General features: G+C 50.6%; 1 long non-coding RNA gene across 4 annotated transcripts; it reads right to left on the reverse strand.

Annotated features, from left to right (window-relative positions):
• Positions 1-707: 707 nt before the first annotated feature.
• LOC149915410 (uncharacterized) lies at positions 708-5546 on the reverse strand. 4 transcript variants are annotated; one of them, XR_016458810.1, is made up of 5 exons: positions 4398-5546; positions 3333-4236; positions 2356-2484; positions 1472-1597; positions 708-1362 (listed from the first exon to the last, which is right to left on the reverse strand). It is a non-coding gene; the product is annotated as an uncharacterized LOC149915410 (long non-coding RNA). The 4 variants fall into 4 exon arrangements; XR_016458812.1 differs by lacking the exon at positions 708-1362 and having other exon boundaries at positions 1372-1597; positions 4398-4729; positions 4824-5546; XR_016458809.1 differs by lacking the exon at positions 1472-1597.
• Positions 5547-6140: the final 594 nt, after the last annotated feature.

Below are 6140 nucleotides of genomic sequence, written 5' to 3' on the forward strand. Positions count from 1 at the left end.
CTGTCTTGGATCGCGTCCTCATCTCGCATGTGTCTGAGCATCTCTTCCAGGAGCATCCACTCCAAGATCTCCTTGCGCTCAGAGCTCTGCCTGGCAACCATCTGCCTTCCTTTCCCCCGTTCTGGATTTCCCTTCCAGCTGTGTTCCCCGTGAAAAGGCAAATGGTTTCTCACTGTACAGCTGTTCCAGTCAAGCTTAATGTGGCCTTCAGACTGCCAGCTCAAATCTTTGTCTCAGTGCTGTCAGAGAGAGAATGTAAATGTTCCCCTTGTGGACGGCAGTGTTGGTTTGAAACTCCCTGCCTACAGTTACAAGCAAATCCACCTTTGCAGAGCTCCTGGCAATACAGTTCCCAGCTGCAGGCAGGAGTGCTCACAAGCCCTCTGGGGAAAGGAGAGGCCTTTCGGAAGCCCTCATGTTCCCTGTGCCCCTGCCTGCTCCTCGTCCCCACAGAGCTCCCCTGTGGTTCTCTCACGGAATTTCTGTTGCTGGGAGGGAGCTATGGGGATACGAGGGGACACATCAATTCTTCTGCACAGGAAATGTGGACGGCCGGCAGAGATGGCTGCCGTCCTGGGAATCCGCTCTTGGAGAGCATGGGCCTACCGGGCCTTGGGAGCAGCTCTCGTTGCCACTCCTCTCTCAAAGCATGGCTCCATCACATTAGTTGATGGCAACAGACACGACACCAGCAGACCGACTGGAAATAAGGCCAATTTATTTTTATTGGGAGTACTGCGTCCAGGGCTGGGGCCCCAGTACAAGAAAGACGCAGAGCTTTGGATCGAATCCAGAGGAGGGCCACTAAGATGATCAGAGGGCTGGAGCACCTCTCCTATTGAGAAAGGTGGAGGGAACTGGGCTTGCTTAGTTTGGTGAGGAGAAGGCTCCGGGGAGACCTCATTGTGGCCAATTCTTGAAGGGAGGATATAAAGTGGAGGGGGAACGGCCGTTGACGAGGCTGGATAGTGACAGGACAAGGGGGAATGGTTTTAAACTGTGGAAGGGGGGGCAGAATTTGGTTAGATGTTAGCAGTTCTTCCCGCGGAGGGTGGTGACGTGCTGGAACAGCTTGCCGAGAGGTGGGGGATGCCCCATCCCTGGAGGCGTTCTAGGCCAGGCTGGATATGGCTCTGGGCAGCCCGGTCTGGTGGTCGGCGACCCCGCACATAGCAGGTGGGTTGAAACTAGACGACCTTCAATGCCCTTTTCAACCTAGGCCATTCAATGAGTCTTTGATTCTACGATCTTCCATTCACAGGTGGAAATCTGGACAGCTTCCCAGCCCCCTTGCCGAGAGCTCCACCGCGGTCTCCACCGTTGGCTGCACCTTCCCCTCTGGAGCGACGCAAGCATCAAGCACTGCAGAGGTGAAAAGAACAGCGCACGGAGCGTTACGGGCTGAGCGCAGGCAAGTAGTGCAGGCTGGGCTCCAGCCCGGCTCTCAGGATCTGCTGCCTGTGGAGCTCACCAGGGGAGCTGCCGCTTCAGCTCCAGCTTCTGCCGGTTTCTTTCCGCTGTGCTGGCAAAAGCCTCTTGCTGATGGAGGTGCGGCTCCAACCTTTGGAGCACCTGAGCCACTCGTGGGGAAAGGAGGCTGCAGCAGGAGAAAGTCATCCCTCGGGCTCTGCTGAGCCCCCCTGCCTCTCCCCTCACCCAGCCCAGCATCCCCATGCTGCCGCGTGTCCCCACCCTTGCACCCCGCCAGAGTTTTTGGCCCGGGCCGTGCCTGTCCCCGAGCTGCAGGGTCACAGCTGCCCGAGTGCAAACATCAGGAAAGCAGTTGGAATTCACAAGAATAGAAGAAAGGAAATTGCATTGCTAATATTTAAAGATATAGTCATTTTCTTTGTGGTTTTAGGCTTTCATACAGAGCATTGGGATACTGCAAACTGAGGGTAGTTTGCAAAAAGTAGCAATTTTTGCCTCTCCTGCCCTCCCTCTCAGTAAAAAGGTGAAGTACCTTCTGTATTTTATTAAGCCTACTAAGTTAAAGTGGTGCACCACTAACTCAAGCCCAAAGAAGTGCTGCAGTGGTATAGCTCATCGGGAGACTGAAACTGCTGCAGCTCTTCCAGCAATAGAAAAAAGAACTATTTTTGTTGACCGGGAGTTTATGAGTGGTCTGTTGTTGAATTGCTTTTGTTGAAGGGTTGTAACCTCAGAAGGGAGCAAGCCAGATGACTGACAGCAGGTTACTTTTTTGATGATGGTGAGAAATTGCATGTGGTTGTCCGAGGATGTTTGGTCTCCCTCCCTTTACCCCCAGGTGAAAGATACTGCTAAGGAATACCATCCTACAAAAGCCTGTAGACTAAGAATTGGTGTCAGAGTCATGTTAGCTCCCCTACTTACCACGTGATGCACTGGATAATCACACGACTGCTGTTCTGTATCCTCTGACATCATCCAGCCTCTGTAGCCATGGCCATGCTTTGTGGCAGAAGTGGTCTGGTATTAAATATTTGTCATCCTTGCACCCTGCTGAACCACAAAAGACAGAAACAAGAAACAAGACTCTTATTTAAGCTACTTCTTCAGCTCCAGCCCTGTACATATTCTACTACCTTAAAGTTCAAACCGGTTCTTGGTGTCCCTTTTGCCCCATTTTTTATTTCATATGCCCTAAATCTTACAGCTGTGACTAGATAGATAGACAATTTTGTTCACCTCATTTCATCCCCTGGAGTTCAAAACTTAGTTTCCATTAGTGGAAAGCTAGTATAGGCCCCTGAAGACTACAACAACCTACTTAAGCTTAAGGTATGTTTCAAGGTCGTGTTGGATAAGGAGGAAAGAAATCAGCTCCTACTAGCTAATGAAAACTGCAATGTCATTTCAGATCAGGCCTGCCAGTTTGGGCTCCAAGATGCCAAATTTGTTTTTTCACTTCTTTTTGTTCAGGGGATAGATTCAAACCTGCTGACAAGCCTGCCCTTAGTGATTTCCCCTCATGTGAGCTTTGCTCACCCTATCTGAGAGCCCCATTTTACAGAGACCAAGGTCTGTGCACTGCTTGACAGAACTAACTGAAAATCACAGGCCAAGTACTCCTCTAAAAACATGTAATTCTGTCAAAGCAGACATGGAATTTGAGGACAGGTGTCAAAACCACAGGATTATTTATTTATTTGTTTGTTTATTTTTAGGGGCATGCTGCTGTGTTTGCAGAGGGGCAAGAGAACTGAAGGCAAGGGAACTTAAGTTGAGGAGGTGCTGCCCACTAAAATAAACCATGGCACCTGTCCCCTGAAGGAAGGGGGTGGTGGTCTGGGAGGAAACCTTCCAGAGGTCTACGGTTGAACCAGATGATATTCATGGCCTTTTCCTACCTTAACGATTCTGTGAGTCCAGAATTCAGAGAGCAATCTTCACAGCTGGCCTGGGAGCAGGAAGTGAGCATATAGCTGGTCTGCCAAACTGCATCAAAACATCTCCATGAGGGGAGATGGAGTTTGTTTCATTTCATCCTGGTTTTTTGACTTCGTTCCAAGTTGTGTTTTTGTGTGTTGTTTTTATTTTCTTTTCCTTCAAGTTTTTCCACTTAGTCTAGACGTTTGGGTTTGAATTTCTCAGTAGTCCGCTGTATACGCTGCGTTCAAAGATGTCTCATATCCTTCTGTCTCTTCTGTTCCCTGCCCTTAATGACTCAGTGAGAACTGGATCAACAGAGTGAATGCTTCATTATTGACTTTTTTTTTTTTTTTTTAAACATGAAACGCATTGAAAATAGTAACACATGCCTGCCTTCTCTAAGCAAAATATTTTGGCTGTGTTGGACACGCTGAAACATACAGATTTTGAATTCAATGCAAATGTTTTGTTTAGACATTGACAACAAAACCCCCATCTCTTGAAGTACTTCCATTCTTCATGGAAAACAAACAAACAAACAAAACAACAAAAAAGCCTTTCCATTGAAGAACTTGCCATTTTCTTTCCCTAAATTGAGGCAGGAAGACCTTAAAACAATGATTTTTCTTCATATTTTTTTTTCCAGCATTGCCTTCAGCATGTACCATATAAAGAATATATGCTAATGTTCATCAACTGATGCTAGCATCAAATTTCCTTCTTTTCTTGGCACATAATACGCACGCCTACTTTGAGTAAATTCTTCAAGGAAATGTTGCTCATTCTCCTCATAGTAGATATGCCAGTTGGATTCTTTTCTGTTAAGTAATTTTGGATGACATCCAAAGGTAAGGTTTGATCAACGGGGTAACTGGGTAGTTCCTGCCAGACAGATAGGTGGTAACAACCCACAGGAAATGGATTACAAGCAGAGAAAAAAGCACTTAGTTTTCAACCCTTCAGAGAGAGCCAAAGTAACACAATGGGTTAAGGAACACATTTAAAACTAACGGTATGTTTTATTATTGGCCAAATCCTGATACCTGTCTTGAAGCCCGCTCCTTTCTCTTTGTGAGGGCATTCAGACAAAATGCTGTAGAAGTTCTGGATTTCTCCCACTTCACAGTGTCTGTTGCTTGGGAATATTTCGTGCAAGGAACCTGAAAAAATGCTTACGCCCACACTTTCTTCACAGGCTTTTTCCACCTTGTGCTTTTTCTTGTCGTTATTATTCCTCTTGTTACTGTAATTGCTGCTTCTGTATGTATCTGTACAAGACAGGATGCTCTTAAACAGTTCCCCACTGTTTTCAGTGTCACAAGGTGGAAGTTATTAATGCAGCTGGCAGGAATGTGTCTGTTGCCTTAGGGAAGGGCTGCAGGAAGCAAGAAATTGCAGTGAGAAGAAAGCCCTGCCCTCAGAAAAGAATTTTAGTGAAGGACCAGCAGAGGTATGGAGGGACAACCCACCTGCCACTTCATTGCCTTCTTCTTGTTTTACTTCCCCTTCTCAGTATTTTTTCTCAGATGTTAGCATCTCCTACTTTCTCTGTTGTTCTACTGACTTGATTCGGAGATATCTAGCAGGAGGTTGATGTGTTTCTCATTCAGTATTGTCAGGGCATTAGGAAAAGTATTAACAGCAGGTTGTGTGTTTATGGCCTCAAGTTGTGCCAGGAAGATTCAGATTGGACATTAGGAAAAATTTCTTCTTCAAAGGTGTGGTTAGATGCTGAAATGGGCTGCCCAAAGAGATGGTGGAGTCACCTTCCCAGGAGGTGTTCAGAAAACATTTAGATGTCGTACTGAGGGACATGGTTTAGTGGGGAAATATTGGTGGTAGGTGGATGGTTGGACTGGATGATCTTGAAGGTCTTTTCCAACCTTGGTGATTTGATGATTTGATGATGATGAAGAGGAATACAGTGATCAGAATGGGGGAACTGGAAGGGGGAAAAAGGGGAGGGGAGGCGCAACCCCGGGGGTCACACAGAGCGACGGGGGAGGTTGTGGGCGACCAGTGGCGGGGGGAGGGGAGGAGGGCAGTGAAATACACGGGGCGGGGGAGGCGGGGAGACACAGGGCAGCTGCCCCCGCCGAGCGGAAGCCCCGAGCGCCACAGAGACCCCGCGGGGCCAACGCAGAGCGGCACGTGGCCCCCAGCCCCCTTAACCCCGGCCCCGCCCCGGTGCCCCCCCCGAACACCCACCTGTAGAAGCTGAGGCGGCGCTCGGAGCCCCGGGGTGCGCCGCCCCACTTCCGCACGGCCGCCTCCTCCTCGGGTCGCGGGGCTGGTGACGTCACCCAGCGGGGACGGCGCGGCGCACGCGCTGAGGCGCTGTCGCCACGGGGACGCCATCACGCATGCGCTGTCGCCGGGGGGGCGGCTTTACGCGCTGCAATGAGGGAGGGCGCGCCGTCTCCACGGCATCAGATGGAAAACGGCGCTTGGAGACTGCAGCTGCGGGGCAGCAGCTCAGCACAGCGCTGCCGATGACTGGAGCCGAGCGAGAAGCGGACTCCGCTGGGCCGGACTCCGTGCCGGGCTCGAACGCGCCTCGATCCGCGCGATCGCTCCCTCTCTTCCGGGGCTGCCCGGCTCAGCCAGGAGCCGCTCCCGGACACCGGGCGGGTCCCGCCTCTCGCGGTCAGCCGCCGCTTCTCGCAGCCCGGCAGCGCCTCGCCGCAACGACGGAGGACGGCTCGGTTCCCCCTCCGAGGACAGCCGGATTCTGACGGGGGACGGACGGGGCCGGCGGCGGTGCCCCCGCGCCGCCTTCCCCCGAC

This window comes from Phasianus colchicus, chromosome 19 (genome assembly GCF_987193195.1).
Source record: "Phasianus colchicus chromosome 19, bPhaCol1.hap1.1, whole genome shotgun sequence".
In the NCBI taxonomy this organism is placed as follows: Eukaryota; Metazoa; Chordata; class Aves; order Galliformes; family Phasianidae; genus Phasianus; species Phasianus colchicus.